Source organism: Ruditapes philippinarum, unplaced genomic scaffold (genome assembly GCF_026571515.1).
Source record: "Ruditapes philippinarum isolate M1 unplaced genomic scaffold, ASM2657151v2 ctg526_1_1_1_1, whole genome shotgun sequence".
Lineage (NCBI taxonomy): Eukaryota > Metazoa > Mollusca > Bivalvia > Venerida > Veneridae > Ruditapes > Ruditapes philippinarum.
Window position 1 is genome coordinate 260,689 of NW_026857311.1, and position 17,201 is coordinate 277,889.

The 17,201-nt window shown below is 32.2% G+C and overlaps 1 long non-coding RNA gene across 1 annotated transcript; it reads right to left on the bottom strand.

Annotated features, from left to right (window-relative positions):
* Positions 1–463: 463 nt before the first annotated feature.
* On the bottom strand, positions 464–8,750 carry LOC132749355 (uncharacterized). Its single transcript, XR_009628403.1, has 3 exons — positions 7,524–8,750; positions 6,614–6,683; positions 464–907 (listed from the first exon to the last, which is right to left on the bottom strand). It is a non-coding gene; the product is annotated as an uncharacterized LOC132749355 (long non-coding RNA).
* Between the last annotated feature and the right edge of the window lie 8,451 nt (positions 8,751–17,201).

Genomic DNA, 17,201 nt, shown 5'->3' on the forward strand with positions numbered 1-17,201 from the left:
GTATGTTTGATATAAATTAACCCATTTTGATGATTTGACTTCATAAATTTTCAAAATGTCAACGAAGAAAACCTATTTATACACCATTAACATCAATAAATGAATAAAAAGGTGAAGCAATGTAAAATGTGTCTTTCTCTTGGATGCGGCGGTAGCTGGAGGCTTCACCAAACTGGCACCGGAGTCTGAATCCTTGGGAGACATGGGTATTGCCGGTTGGTCCTCCAGCTAATCAGGGTCAATAAGTTGGAGTGGTCGGTGGGCCTGTATGGCCCTTCTTGTATTCCTTCTGTGCGTCCAAACCTTCTTCTTTGGATACATTCTAGTGTGATGCAGCAAGTACTCTTGGAAGGGTTGCAGCAGGTAGTTGTGTTTTTTGTACCGTTCTTGCTGACGTCGAGGCCGTGTAAGTCCGTACGAGGCAGTGTGAGACCGTGTATACCCGTACTATGCCGTGTCGGCTGTCGTATAGCTGGTTGCACAGGCTAATGAGTCATACACGCTATATTCAAAAAGAATGACAAGTCAACATGTATATACATATAATAAGGTTTTTATTTCATAATGTGCACTATGGAACATGACATGATTTATGAGTATTATAGTTCAGGATGCATACGGACTAGCTTATGTCAAAATGATTTATATATGTAACTCTAAAACGTGTGTATTTATATACATTATAAAATGTCCTTAGGACAGGTTGATATTATATATACTATTCTCAAATGTCAGAGTGAGAGTTCAGCTTTGGTATTCCACTCGTTCACTTGTGTGTTTGTATTTGTATATTAAAAGTATGTAACATCCGTGAGTTCTTCCTCCGTTATACGATAACGGTTGATTTGGCGCCTAAGACCAGCGATGTCGAAGCGACGATTTTGGATAGCGGGACACAACGAAGTACCTGTAACAGAAAATTAAAGGTGAGTGATCGTTAATATACCAGTAATTTGTTAATTTTAGAAGATGTCAGATCAAGAAATAGCTACAATTTTTGAAAATTTGTCAGATAAATTGAACAATATTTCAACTATCATAGGTACACAGGGTTTATCAGAAATAGTACAAAATTTTGATGGAAATTCTAAATATTTTAATGACTGGATAAAATCTATAGAAAAATATGCTGTTTTAAAAGGTTTGGATGATAATAAAATAAAATTAGTCGCATTTCAATCAAGTAAAGGGACTGTAAGCGATTTTATATGTAGATATTTGCGTGATAATCATCGTAATTCGTGGAAACAATTAAAAGAAGAAATAAGCACAAGATTTAAGGAAATTAAAGATTTACAACATGAATTTTATCTTTTTAGAAATTGAAAATAAGATTTGGGAGAAAGTGTTCAAATTTTTGGTGAAAAATTATTAATAGTGCTAAAACCGCTTATGAAAATTATAAACTAGGAGATAATAGTTTAATTGAACTTCAGTTAGTAGAATTGTTTACGGATAATTTAGCGCATAATTATTTAAAACTTAAACTTATGAGAGAAAAGCCAAAAACTTTACAAGAAGCAATTACTTGCGCAATGAATGAACAGAATTTCAGAGCTAGATTTTCTGCCAGAGTAAAATTTTCTAATTCTCAAAATCACGCAAAATACATGAATTACAAAGCAAATAATTTTAATCATTATTATACAAGAAATTTTTGCGTGTACTGTAAGAGACCAGGTCACCATGTGCGTAGTTGTAGATTTAGGAAAAATGAAATATATTCTGTATTTCACCGACAAAATTTTTCACGATTTAGGAAAAATAATAGCAATAATAGTTTGAAATCAAAGATTAAGTGCTGGAAATGTAATAATTTTGGGCATATTATGCGAGAATGTCGTAAACAAAATTTTTACGACAGAAACAAAATAAATTTTCAGGAAAACTAGCAAGTTCCTGTCACAAAGGGGTCATTGACAGGAACGATAAAATACCAAAATTTAGTATAGCATTAGCTGGAAGCCCTAATTCGTGTTTGATTAAAATAGAAAACTATAAATACAGATCGTTAGTAGATTCAGGTGCTGAAGTTTGTCTTCTGCATCGCAGAATATATAGAAAATTGAAGAATCCCCCTCAACTTATAAAACAGAAAATAAATTTATGTTCAGTTGACGGCAATTATTTACATATAGATGGTTATATAAATCTTAATTTTCAAATAGGGAAAACAGAAACAACTCAAAAATTCTATGTTGTTTCTAAAATGAATAGAAATATTATTTTAGGCCGTGATTGGTTAACACAAAATGGCGTTAGATTATATTTTGATTTAGGCTGCTTAAGAGTTAATAATACATATGTACCCCTCGAAGAAGATATTCATATTGCATCAATTGTTAGATTAAAACAGGATGTTATTCTGAAACCTCAAACAGTTAATGTGTGCACTGCTAAATTAAAACAAAATCCAGGATTGGAAAATGATAAAATATATGAATTAAAAAGTATAGAAACTGGAATGATTGCTTCTGAACCAGGTCTTATGATAACAAATTCTGTGAAACTTTCGGCTGATAGAAGATTTCCTATTATGATTGTCAACAATACGCATAAAACTATAAGATTAAAACGAGATTCAGTAGTTGCTAAAGTTTCAGAAGTTGAGAGCATTAACTCGGTCACAGAGGCTCTTCAAACAACTTCCCCTCTTAACAACGATTTCGAACGTGATATTCATACACCTTCAGAGCATTTTAATATTGTTAGAGACTTATTAAGGAAAAATAAAAATATTTTCGCAAATAAAGATTCTGAATTATCACAGACAGATACTGTAACCATGAAAATACCAACAGGTAATCATCCTCCAATCAAATTAAGCCCATATCGCACACCTTTAAACAATAGAAAATTTATGAGTGACGCAATCGATGAGATGTTAAATGCTAATATTATAAGAAGAAGTCATAGCCCTTATTCATTTCCTGTTGTTATTGTCGGGAAACGTGACGGCAGTAAACGGTTTTGTGTTGATTTTAGACAATTGAATAAAATTACAAAGCCAACATCATATCCTCTCCCATTAATTGACGATATTTTAACACTACTAGGGTCTTCAAAATATTTTACAACACTAGACATGCGCTCAGGGTTTTGGCAAATACCCGTGCATGAATCAGACAAGGAAAAAACGGCTTTTACGACATTCCGAGGCTTGTTTGAGTTCAACCGAACCCCTTTTGGCCTAGTTTCTGCCCCTGGAGTTTTCCAAGAACTCATGTCACATGTCTTACAAGGTTTAGAGGCATTTGCTGTCAGTTATCTTGACGACATTCTAATATTTTCGAAGTCATTAAATGAACATTTATCACATATACAGACAGTATTTTCAAAGCTTAAAGAGCATAAATTAAAACTTAAACTGAAAAAGTGCAGTTTTATTCAGCAACAAACAAAGTACCTTGGTTTTATAATTGATCATGAAGGTATAAAACCAGACCCAGAAAAAGTAAAAGCTATTAGGTCACTTCCGGTACCAAAATGTGTTAAAGATGTCAGATCTTTACTTGGTGCTGCTGGTTTTTATCGAAGATTTTGCCCTAAATATTCTAAAATTGTTGAACCTCTAATCAATCTTACAAGAAAACGTGTTTTGTTTAAATGGACAAAAGAATGTCAAGAAAGTTTTGAACAATTAAAGAAAATGTTAACACGTATTCCACTTTTAGCATTCCCAGACCCAAATAAGCCTTATATTCTATACACGGACTCCTCAGATTTAGTGGTCGGAGCATGTTTAAGTCAGAAATGTGACAAATCTGGTATTGAAAAACCTATATACTTCTTATCTCATAAATTAAGTGAATCTCAAAGAAAGTACAGTACCATAGAAAAAGAAGCATTCAGTATTCATTATGCGTTACAAAAATTAGATGTTTATTTACATAATGCAGAGTTTACTATATTTACAGACCATAAACCTTTAAAATATCTGCTAGAAGCACCTATGCAAAACAAAAGAATTCAGCTTTGGGCTTTAAATATTTCTGCCTATAACTGTAAAATTGAATATTTGCCAGGAAAATTAAATTTAATTGCCGATTTCTTTTCTAGACCTCCGGCTGATGATAAAAATGCTAACAAGTCCGAAATTGAACTTTATGAGCCTGATATAAATGACAATGCCTTCGAAATAACAGTCTCAAATTCAAGTAATAATTCAAATAATGATAATGTACATGCTGTGAAAACTGATGAAAGCTATGAAGTAAATACTTTTGATTCTACGCACTTTAATGCCAAAGAAATAGCAAACAAAGAATACCAATTTCAAGAGCCAATTGTAGAAGATATTAAACAATTCGAAAAATTAAATATGGCCTCAGAGCAAGATAAAGATCAAACTATTCTTGAACTGAAAATGTTACTACGTCACGGACAGCCAACTAAATCAGTGCAGAGCAAATATTTAGAAATTGACCAAATTCTTTATTATCTGTCTAATGTAGATGATAATCCTAATCTTAGATTGTTTGTTCCGCAACACTTAAAACACCTTGTCATTACTCAATATCATTTAAATAATGGTCACCCAGGAACACAGAGGTTATTTACAACAATAAAACAAAAGTATTTTTGGCCAAATATGTTCAAAGAATTGTATGAATATGTTTCTAAATGTGTTGATTGTCAGTCACGTAATCTTACAAAAATAAAAGCACCTATGGGCGAAACAAGAGTACCAATGTATTCATTCCAGACCATGAGTATCGACGTTATAGGGCCATATGAAAAAACAATGAGTGGTAACCGCTACATTATTTGTTTTATTGACCTTTACAGTGGTTATCCCGAGTGTTTCCCTACTGCTGACAAAAGTACTGATACAATTATACATTTACTTTTAGAAGAAATTTACCCTAGATACGCATGTCCATTACAAATTGTCACTGACAATGGATCAGAATTCACAAGTAATGCTTTTAAAGAAACACTTAAAGAGTTAAAAATTGATCACGTGCGTACAACTACCTATCATGCTGCCGGAAACGCGAAAAATGAACGTTCTCACCATGTCATTCATGATATCTTAGCTAAAAGAATCCAGGGAAATCTCAAACAATGGGATATTCATCTTAACATGACACTAGCCGCACTTAGATTCAATGTCTCTAGGACTTCAAAGCATAGTCCATTTTATTTGTTATATAACCGTGATCCAATTCTCCCGGTGGACCTGTTGCTACAACCAAGGCAGCGCTATCATGGCGAAGAATATCACAAAATTGCATTACAAGAACAACATAATACTTTTCTATCTGTTTATAAGAACCTTAAAAAAGCAAAACGAGAACAAGCTAGCTATGCAGATAAGACCGCAAAAGATATCAAATTTGAAATAGGCGATCCCGTATTTTATAAGAATTTTCGTAAGAGAAGCAAACTAGATGTGAATTGGAAGCCATTTTATAGAATTATGGAGAAAAGGTCACCATTAACTTATATAATAAAAAATCAATTTGACAATTCAACAGTTAAAGTCCATGCAGAACAAATTAGGCTTGCAAATATTAATGACTGGTCAATACCAAAAGCAGATAATACAGGCAGACCAAAAAGAAATGCCACATTTGTAGTTACACCTGAAAATAGCGATACTGATGATGCTTCAGAAATACCAGAATCAGTATTACCCCAAGTTGCTAAGAATGTTAGAAAAGAAAGGTCAAATTCTGATAGTGAAGATGATATTCCATTAGCCGAATTACAGAAACATCTTCGACAACAACAACAAATTTCAAATAATGAAAATGCTCAAAGTAATGTACATTCAGAAGAAATGCAATCGCAGACTGATTCAGAATTATCAGACTCAAATTCCATACAAGTAAATAGCAATCCTCAGTCACAAGCAGCATATAATGCTATTCAGTCAGATTCAATGGCTGATGATAATGATTCGGATAATGAAATGTTTATAAACTCTGTTTCTACTAAAAAGAAAAGTATTGTAAAACCACGATATAAAGTATCTGGTAAGGTAAACACAAAGGTACATAATAATAATAAACGCTTGAAACCGAATGTTAAAATGTTTTTACAAGGATTAGCCAGTATGCTATAGAAAGTTATATTCCGTGTTATATGCTATACTAATTTTCGGTAAATTGACCTCAGGCATTGTAAATAGTAATTATGGAAAGAAGAAAATATATATGTTAAAAGAAAACAATATAAAACAAAACAGAAAATTACATTATTTAACCATATATCTTTATATTTTTGGTGGTTGTATTCATTTATATTAATTTTCAAGTTCTTTTTATTAGAACTATATATCTTAGATTTTTTTATTATTGCTTGAAATGATCGTTATTCGCTATATGTTTATTAATAGATCGGTTAATTAAAATGCATTTTTAAGTAAATGACAGCACTTAATCATGAGTTTCAAATTGATTATTTACTTTATTTCATATTAGAATAACATGTGTATACATACATGTTTCAACTGTCAACGCACAATCATTAAATAAAGTTTAAATTGGGATAAGTCTTATTGTCGAAATAAAACTAAAGTTAATAGCTTAGTTAAAAACTAACAAAATATGTCTAGAAAAGTAAAATTTTTTTTAAATATCAAGTATTACATAAATAAGATACTTACACTAGAGAACATCTTTCATTGGAATTCTTATCCTATGCATTTTATGACAGTTGTCTTGTTGTTCATATATCTGAAAACAAAATTATGTTTATTGTATATAATATCTATTAACCGATCTGACAACGGACGAAAATGCAAAATATTGGTCTAACGATCACTTGTCGTCCAGCCAAGACAGAGAGGTGCGAGCGAATTCGCCGGTACAGTCAAACACCGCCTGACTAGAAATATTACAGTCAGCCTCTACGATGTCAAACTATGTACAACAAAAACCATGCAGATATAACCATAAACACCTTCTTCGATGTAAAATTATATGAAATAAGCGTCTACGATGTTTAAAATATATAACTATGCTGTTACAGCCGTCAACAACAACAACAACAAAATTGTGGTATCAAATAAACTTTTGTTCCTGTCTTCAACCAGAGAAGCCGAAAACTTCCGTTTATCAATAGAATGTGTTTTTCTATGTGTTATATAAACTTAAAAACAAAAACCCAGAGAAATACTGATGACAACTTCTTATCAAAATAATTATTTGTGCGCGACAGAGATATCCAAAATAAATATCACATAAACATTTGCGAGAATCGTGCAACAGCAAACTGTTAATTTAATTATCTTTTACTCAAAAACATTGCTACATAAATGAAGAATTATAGATCTATCATCACTTTGTTGTATTGTTCAATACAAGACATTCTTTTTACAACGACGAAACAAGAACAGCGTTTACAGATGTGCCAATAAATATTCGAATATAACTTTATCAACTTGTGTATCAAGTCTACGTTTACACGTATCAAATACATAATATATACAAATTTAAAAGAATCTTCAAGAACTTCAAACATTAATGAACAATTATGAGTGTCAATTTAAAATTATACTTTATAAAGCTACATACCAACGATTTGAAATTCCCGACACGTCACGAAGACCAAGCCATACTGATGTCAGCAAGTACCTGTTACAAAAAATATACGTGTCACAGGAAGTGTTCAATGCGCATGCACAATACACGTTTTACAGGAAATGAAACACCTGGACATTTTATCAATTATCAATTGTTTATAATATTTTTTAAACTTTTTCGTATATAAATATCTTTTCTACTCTTATCATACATATAATTCTGTTAAATTTTATACCTTAAAGTTTTTCTAATTAATATTCTTAAAATAATTTGTTCTTTGAAAATTGTTAACTTATTTGTTTGTTTTTTATGTTTTCTTGATCTCTAGAAATTAACTTTTTTTTCTTTTTTTTATGATGAAATAAAGGAAATTTAATATTTATTGAAAAACTTATAAAGCTATAATATTTACCTTATGTCACTTTAATATTATTTGTAGAATAACAGTTATAGTAACTGATTAAAAATTTCGAAAAGATTATCTTTACATTTAACAATAATTATTTTTTTTACTTATTAAAAACATTACAAAATTGTTGAAGTAAATTATAACTTACCCGACTGCAGTATCCGAAAACTTTTTAAAAAGTGACAAGAAAATATATTGAGCGAATATTTCCGAATATTGTTTCCTAAGGCGTTTTTCTTTTTCAAAATAAAGTAACAAAAGTCGTTAGATAACATCTCTGACCGGACATCTCTGACCGGATATTACCTTAAGGGTTAAACAGATGTCAAGTTGATTTTAGATTTTAGATTTTTATAATTTGTTAGAACGAGTTTGAAATGTTTGATATTAAATAATAACTTGTTCAATACTTTTTTTTTTAAATATTTTTTTTTATAAGTAATGAAGGAATTGTCGTATAGCTGGTTGCACAGGCTAATGAGTCATACACGCTATATTCAAAAAGAATGACAAGTCAACATGTATATACATATAATAAGGTTTTTATTTCATAATGTGCACTATGGAACATGACATGATTTATGAGTATTATAGTTCAGGATGCATACGGACTAGCTTATGTCAAAATGATTTATATATGTAACTCTAAAACGTGTGTATTTATATACATTATAAAATGTCCTTAGGACAGGTTGATATTATATATACTATTCTCAAATGTCAGAGTGAGAGTTCAGCTTTGGTATTCCACTCGTTCACTTGTGTGTTTGTATTTGTATATTAAAAGTATGTAACATCCGTGAGTTCTTCCTCCGTTATACGATACGGCCATGTATGTTTCGTAAATGAACCGTATTAGTCGTATGGCGGTCGTATGAAACCGTGTGTGCACTCGTTTGAATCGTACTGTGATCTTGTGACATTCGGGTGTTAATCGGGTGTTGGATGTAGGACATGGGGACGGTCTCGAACGATTCCATACGATTTATATAAGACCTTGATACGGTTGGGCTCATTCGCGGAGTGGACTTCACATACGGCTGTATATACGGTCTCATACGGTCTCACACGGTCTCTTACGGTCTTGTACGGTCGCAAATACGGTCATACACGGACATTGCATCCGTACAAGATTTTTAAAAGTTTTAAAAATCATACACGGCTTACACGGATACACTCGAATGGCCCGAGTGTAACTCGGATAACACTACGGTTAGTTCGGTTGTATATACGGTTTACACGGGTGGCCAACCGTATAAGCTGTGTGTCCTGTGTGGGATGGGCTTTATTTGCGTTAAATGTTAAGCATGTAATATTTCCTATTTTGATGTACGTATATATATACTATAGTGTCATGATACGGACTTCTGTTATTCACAAATGTGAATATATAAAATAGAAGAACACATTTGTAGACTTCTGATGCTGAATCTTAGAACTGGTCAGTGGAAGGAATCGCCTGTCTCAAATAAGAACTGCCATTCATGTCGAATTCCGACTACCTGAATTATAAAGTCTTATTCGATCTTCGCGTTTCTTGCTTCTATACGTACTGTGTTATAATTAGGACGGGTACCCGTGTGTCGAAACATTGAATAAGAGGGTACCTGTGATATAAAAAGTCAATAGCAAAGAGGTGGCCTGTTTCGCTGCAAAAACGAAAGTAGGGTGATTTTAATAATTTTACATTTATCTTTGACTAATAACTGCAATTTTCATGAATATTATGTATAAATGAGCATATGTAATAGGTATGATGCTTATATAATCAAGCCACTGGTTCATTTCAGCCTGAAACAATATGTCGAGGTGATGAGCGAGACAAGACATGTCGATTTTATGTAACTTATTGTGGGGTTGCAATAATTGAAAATGAACACACTGCAATAAACACTCGAAGATAAAACATTCTAGTGTTCCGTGGTATACATACTTTCCACATGACATGCCTTCTTTCGTCATTTGAAAGAGTATTAGGTGGATTGTTATCCATCGTTGGTTTGTTTTTAGCAAAGAATAGCCTGTGCATGTGCAAAGTGGATACCGTTGAGTAGATTTCGTGATATCGATATGCACCGTGAAGTAAGAAATTTCTGATAAATTTTGTGAAAAATCTAAACGTATGACATACATTTTTTGGTAATTTTAAAAAATGCCATTTCTTGCACTGAGTGTTAGTGGTATTTTTTAAAGGAATCAGGCGGATTCTGGAGTATGCTGCACCTTCATGAAGATTGCCAATATTGGTATATTTTGGGTGTAATTTTGGCTGAGTGGGGGTAAATATAAATTGCTGTCAGTTATTTTTAGCTCGACTATTCGCAGAATAATCGAGCTAATGCAGTCACCCATTTGTCGGCGTCAGCGTCCCTGTGGTTAAGCTTTTGCGTGTAAGCTGGTATCTCCATAACAACTGAAGGGAATGGATTTAAACTTCACACACTTGTTCTTTGTGATTACCTCACATGATCGGCACAAGTCCTATAACTCTGATTGCTTTGTTGCCTATAACTCTGATTGCTTTGTTGCATAATTATGCCCCTTTTTGACTTAGAAATTATTGGTTAAGTTTTTGCGTGTAAGCTGGTGTCTCTTTAACTACTGGAGGGATTGGATTGAAACTTCATACACTTGTTATCTTTGATTATCTAACATGATTGGCATAAGTCCTTTGACTCTGATTTGCTTTGTTGCATAATTATGCCCCTTTTCGACTTAGAAATCCTTGGTTAAGTTTTTGTATGTAAGCTGGTATCTTCATAACTACTAAAGGGAATAGATTGCACCTTCACACACTTGTTCTCTGTGATTATCATACATGATTGGCACAAGTCCCATAACTCTTGTTTTGTTTTTTCATAATTATGCCCATTTTTCGGCTTAGAAATTCTTGGTAAAGGTTTTGCTTGTAAGCTGATATATCCATAACTACTGAAGGGAAAGGATTTAAACTTCCCACAATTGTTCTTTGTGATTATCTAACATGATTGGCACAAATCCAATAACTCTGATTTGCTATTTTACATAATGAAACTGGTATCTTAATAACAACTGAACGGTATGGATTGAAACTTCACACTCTTGTTCTCTGTGATTATCTGACATGATCGGCACAAGTCCTATAACCCTGATTGCTTTTTTGCATAATTTTGCCCCTTTTTCGACTTAGAAATCCTTGGTTTAGTTTTTGCGTGCAAGCTGGTATCTCCATAACTACTAAAGGGAATGGATTGAAACTTCACACACTTGTTTTCTGTGATTATCTAACATGATTGGCACAAATCCAATAACTCTGATTTGCTTTTTTCATAATTATGCCTATTTTCTACTTTGAAATTCTTGGTTAAGTTTTTGCATGTAAGCTGGTATCTCCATAACTACTGAAGGGAATGAATTGAAACTTCACACACTTGTTATCTTTGATTATCCAACATGATTGGCATAAGTCCCATGACTCTGATTGCTTTGTTGCATAATAATGCCCCTTTTCGACTTAGAAATTCTTGGTGGTTAAGTTTTTGCATGTAAGCTGGTATCTCCATAACTACTGAAGGAAATGGATTGAAACTTCAAACACTTGTTTTCTGTGATCATCCTAGATGATTGGCAAACGTCCTATAACTCTGATTTGCTTTTTGGCATAATTATGCCCTTTTTTCGGCTCAGAATTCCTTGGTTAAGTTTTTGCATGTAAGCTGGTATCTCCATAACTACTAAAGGGAATGGATTGCAACTTCACATACTTGTTCTCTGTGATTATCATACATGATTGGCACAAGTCCCATAACTCTTGATTGTTTTTTTTCATAAGTATGCCCCTTTTTCGGCTTACACATTCTTGGTAAAGTTTTGCTTGTAAGCTTGTATCTCCATAACTACTGAAGGGTTTGTGCCTTTTGGTACAAATTTATGAATTCATAATAATAAAGCAGTGATTTACTCGATAAAACATCTAAATAACAAGCCTTTGTACCTTTTCGGACAATTTTATGTATTCATATAGGTAAGCATTATTATACTCGATGAAACACCCTTATGACAACTTTTCGTTACTGTCCTCCAACATTTCTTGTTTTAAGGAGCAATGCATGCAAACTATTATTTTCTTCAATGTATGTCATATATCATTGAATAATGCTGTGCAACTGGTTATCTGCCTGTGAAATATTTGGAATTGTGTTTCTGGCCACACTGAAATATAAAATTGTTCATGTTTAGGTCCCCTGCCCTCTTAAGGAAATTTTCAAATTTATAAAATGTGTTGGAATTGACCCATATGTGCCCATAAACATTCCTTTTGCATTTGGTAGTCACAATTAGAAGTAACTGGTAGGATTTATCAAGTTGTGTAGAGTAGGTAGACTGTCAAGTCAAGGGAGACACTTTATTGGCCATTTTTGAAAATGCCATTGCTTGCACTGTGTGTAAGTGATATTTTTAAAGGAATCGGGCGGATTCTATAATATCTAAACATATCTAAAAACAATTCCTCTTTATGTCAACAGTGACAGTCCTGTCTCATTTCAAAATATGCTCAATGATTTTTATAACTACTGTTCTAAGTTGAAATTATCATGAGGAAAACAACGATTATCGTATTTGGTTCGAATCGCCCCGAACATTTCTCTTTTACATTGAACAAAAAACCTATTGAAACGGTCAAAGAAGGTTTACTATTTTACTCTTCTGGAAGCTTCATCAATGCAAAAAACATCTAGTTGGACTAGCAAATAAAGCAATGCATGCTCTATACGCAAAGATTTATAATTTGGACCTACCAATAGACATTCAACTGAATTTTTTTTATTAAACTAGCTTGCCAATTTTCACATATAATAATGAATCATGGGGCTTTAAAAATAATGATATCTTATAAGGGGTTCATACAGTTTTTCTAAGAAAAATAACTTATTCAAAAAAGTACACCCATTAAAATTTTATATGGTGAGTTGGGCCGCCATCCGTTAGATATCATAATTAAAACTAGAATGATAAAGTATTGGACCAAATTTTAAGAAGTGTTGACTGAAAACTAACAAGAATATGCTACTTTCAATTTCAAGCTTCAAATGGATAAACTATGTAAAGAAAATATTAGATCAGACGGGAAATACTTTTGTTTGGAACAATTAAATTTTTTAGATTTACAAAATATACATATTTTAATTAATAAAACACTAATTGACCAATTCTTACAAATGAATATATCTTCGAAAGAAAAAAATTATCAGCTTTTTAAAAATAGTATTGAATTAGAAAAATACATTACCATAATCCCAATAAAATTAAGAATATCAATATGTTTAAATTTTGGTTAGGGAACAACCGGTTACCGGTAGAAGTGGGGATTCTTCTGTTCCGCACGAGTCTAGAAAATGCACAGTATGCTTTTTAAATAATCTAGGAGACGAATGTCACTATACCCTAGTCTGCCCATTCTCTCCATCCAGGGAACTACTTATACCTCGTCCATTTTATTCAAGACCAAATACATTACTTTTCAAAGAATAACTAAATACCAATTCATATAATATCTTAAAACAAATTGCCAAGTTTTTACAAAAATCTAAAAGCATTTCAATAAATTTAACTGATAAAATTGCTATTCGTTGAGCTTTTCTATTTATTATTATTTTATTATTATTATTTTTGTAAACCACTATTACCCACCGATGCAAACCCGCCCACTTATTACATTTACACAGTCTTGACCTATAACACACCTGTTCATATACTATTCTGTCTATATTTTCCCCTTTTCTTCAAATGACCGAACTACGCAAATCATTAATACTCCGCGAAAGGAAATAGATCTTGTAAATTATTTTTCTTTTCTTTTTTCCCCTTTTTTAAATATCAGAATAAGCATTCCAAGTTTTACATACTACCAACAACCATTTCTACAATACAAAATAAGATTAGAATTCTTTATTCAATATTATATACCTATGTACCTGAATTTATGTCAGTTTCATTTTGCCAGGTGAACTGTTTCAATGTCTAAATTAAGAGTGACATGTGGATTTAATGTTTCATTGTTTATTTACTATTTCAGTGCATTATGTAGTTTCTGTATTACTATATAGCGTATGTAAACGTACGGGTATGTCTGCCATTCAACAATATATTGACTGAAATCATTCATCGATTTAACCTGTATTTACAAATATTTACTTTCCTTACCTTCATTATAGGTGCCACTCATGATTATCGTGTTTTTGTCATGCAAATTTGATTCAATTCATAACGCTAACGTTTTCTCATTCAAAGTAAACTATTATGTAGGTTAACTTTGTCAACGTATATTTTTGTTTTACACTGGTTAATTGTTGTTTACATGAGCACATTTAGATGTTTCATCACTGTCCCAATGTTAATTACCAGTTCAATGTTTAAAACTTTATTTTCTGCCATGTTATTCTGTATATGAGCCTGACATGAATAAATGTTTATGTTGTTGTTGGCTAAGAAAATATGGTAATTATAACACCAAGTCCCAAGTATGACATGACTTTCCTGCTTGAAGGCTCGGCCAGCATAAAATTCTAAATAGGCATTTTAAAATATAGTGGAAAATAACCGTTCTGCTCGAAGGTTCACCTGGTATAGTAACCTAGCGGGGCATTCTAAAATATAGTGTAAAATCAATGTTCGTCCTGAATTCTCAGCTGGCAGACCAATTGTGCGGGGCATTCCGTTCCGGAATATAGTATGAAATCAATGTTCTGTTAGGAAAGTTATTTAGCGAGATGTTACGAAATATTGAGAGAAAAACAAGTCCCCGGTGGTCTTAGATATGGTGACATATTTATGCCACCAGATAACCTGATAACTAACTAGTTAATTAAGATAACGTAACTAGTTAACCTCTTAATGAACTAGCTAGTTATCAGGTTAACTAGTTATTTTTTTTCAATAAATAAAAGATCATACCGGGAAATAAATGCATGTCAGTGCCTGCAACAGTCATCATTTTATTATATTATCAGCTTAATATTAAGAGGTTAACTAGTTACGCAACTAGATAACCTCTTAACTAACTAGTTAATTAAGAGGTTAACTAGTTACGTAACTAGTTAACCCGTTATCACTGATCTATAAATAGCATTGTTTTGGTCCATTGCATTGATACACAGTCACACTTAGGGATTGCAGACATTAGAAGGGAATTACATTTGGATTCGGGGGCGAAATAGAGGTAAATATTTACAACTTAAACAAATATATAATGATTCTAATGTTTGATATTGATAAAATATATTTACAATAAATATTATCTATAGTACAGTCACAAGTTTATGTTCTGTTTGGAATGACTCAAAAAAAATTTACACCTGCCTCTTCTCATCCCTTTTTAACATGCTTATTAGTCATAACTTCTTAAGATATTATTTAACTGTTATTTTAGAATAAAAAGATTAAGGCCTTTACTATCTATTTTCAGTGGTACCAAAAAGATGGTAAACTGGTACAGTGTTCAGTTCCGGGCATACATTTTCTTCAAGTAAGACCATACATTATAAATATTAGAAAGCTAGCTAGAAAAAATGTGCATTGTTTATATATATATATATTTGGTTTAAAAATCTTTGTACATTTACAATTTTGACCAAATAGTTTCTCAAAGTGTTTATTTGACATGAACTGACATAATTATTGGCATATGTTCCAAACATTTCTTTTTCAGGAGGTTCTTGTCAGATTGGTGAATGTGAAATTAAGAGGACCCATTTTGAGAATGCTTTTATGAATGGAATCAAGAGAGATAAAGTCTAAAATGTGATACTGTCAATGTGACTAACCTTGAAGTAAACAGATAACACAATGTTTTCATTCCTTTCACCTCAAGGCATTTGACATTCAAATATTGACTTTTCATGTAGTAAGCAGTCTGCAAAATCTAATCATCTCATTTTGACTTAGCTGACTATAGATTATCAGAATCACTCACATTTATAAATTTGAATGTGTTACTAAGCAAATAAATAAATTTGATTGGGGTGTCCATAGTCAAATAAAGTAATGTACCTCAAACCACTTACATTTAAAGATATACTATGCTCATCATTGAGTAAAATATTTTAATCATGATAATTTATTGAAATATATGCAATTCTTTCTGAGTATGTCTAATTTGAATGAAATAATGAATTGACTATGCATTTGAAGCCACGTTCCTTCTTATGGACAAAAAAAATGGTCCTTTCTTAAAAAACTGCCAGTTTTCTAACGATACTATATATTTATATGACCACCTATAGTGTTGTGTTTTTAACATTGCAAAGCTACTTTATGTAAACACAAAACATGCTTACTTTAGGTTAACACAGAGACTGTGTAGCAATTATCAATGTTTTATTATATTAAATGTGGATTCTTTAATGTGAGAAAACAATCCAGCTAGCTTAAAGAAGGCGGTGGTTCTACTCAGATGCTCGTTTGTGAAATAATGCACAGAGGGGCTGAGCTCTGGCATTGGTCACGCATTTTTCAGTTATACAGCATTATAAATCAGAGTAATTCGAACAGAAAAATGCTGAAAAAGGGGTTAAATTACAGGTATGGAATATCTCAGTCAGCAATAAACTTTTTCAAAACTATATTTCAGAAAACAGAGATGCTTGTTTGACAGATACAGTAATAGTAGGATTTATGAGGGAATGTATACAATATATAATTTCTGCGTTTTTCATCAAAAACTTTTATAATATTTAATTTCTGCGTTTTTCTATTAAATTTACAGCCTACAAACACAATCTTGCTAAACTTGTTATGCAATAAACTACGTGTAAAATCCTTTGTGATAATTGACTACACCGAGAGCACGTTATAAACATCTCACATTTCTTTATCAATACAGTACAATACAATAATATAATACAATACAGTTTATTTTGCAACGTTTCTGACGATTTTCTCTAAAGCAGGAGGCTACCAGCGGGTAGTGTGTACCGATTAATCTAACAGGTAAATTGAGGTGACAAACGAGGTAATTACATATAAAACAACGAAATATTTGCGAATTTTTTTTTTGCGGTCGGACGAGACCCGCAAAATATCGCAGAAATTAGCTATCCGCAGAAATAACCAGTTATACGGTATTTATATATGGAATATATATGGTCTCAACCATGACTTGGTGGTTTTGTTAGCATAATATTAACTTATCAAAAGTTTGTAGGAGTTATATTTCATAAGGTATGCAAACAAGAATTGTTGGTAGGACAGCATGCTCAACTATATGCTTAGTGCTTGACAAT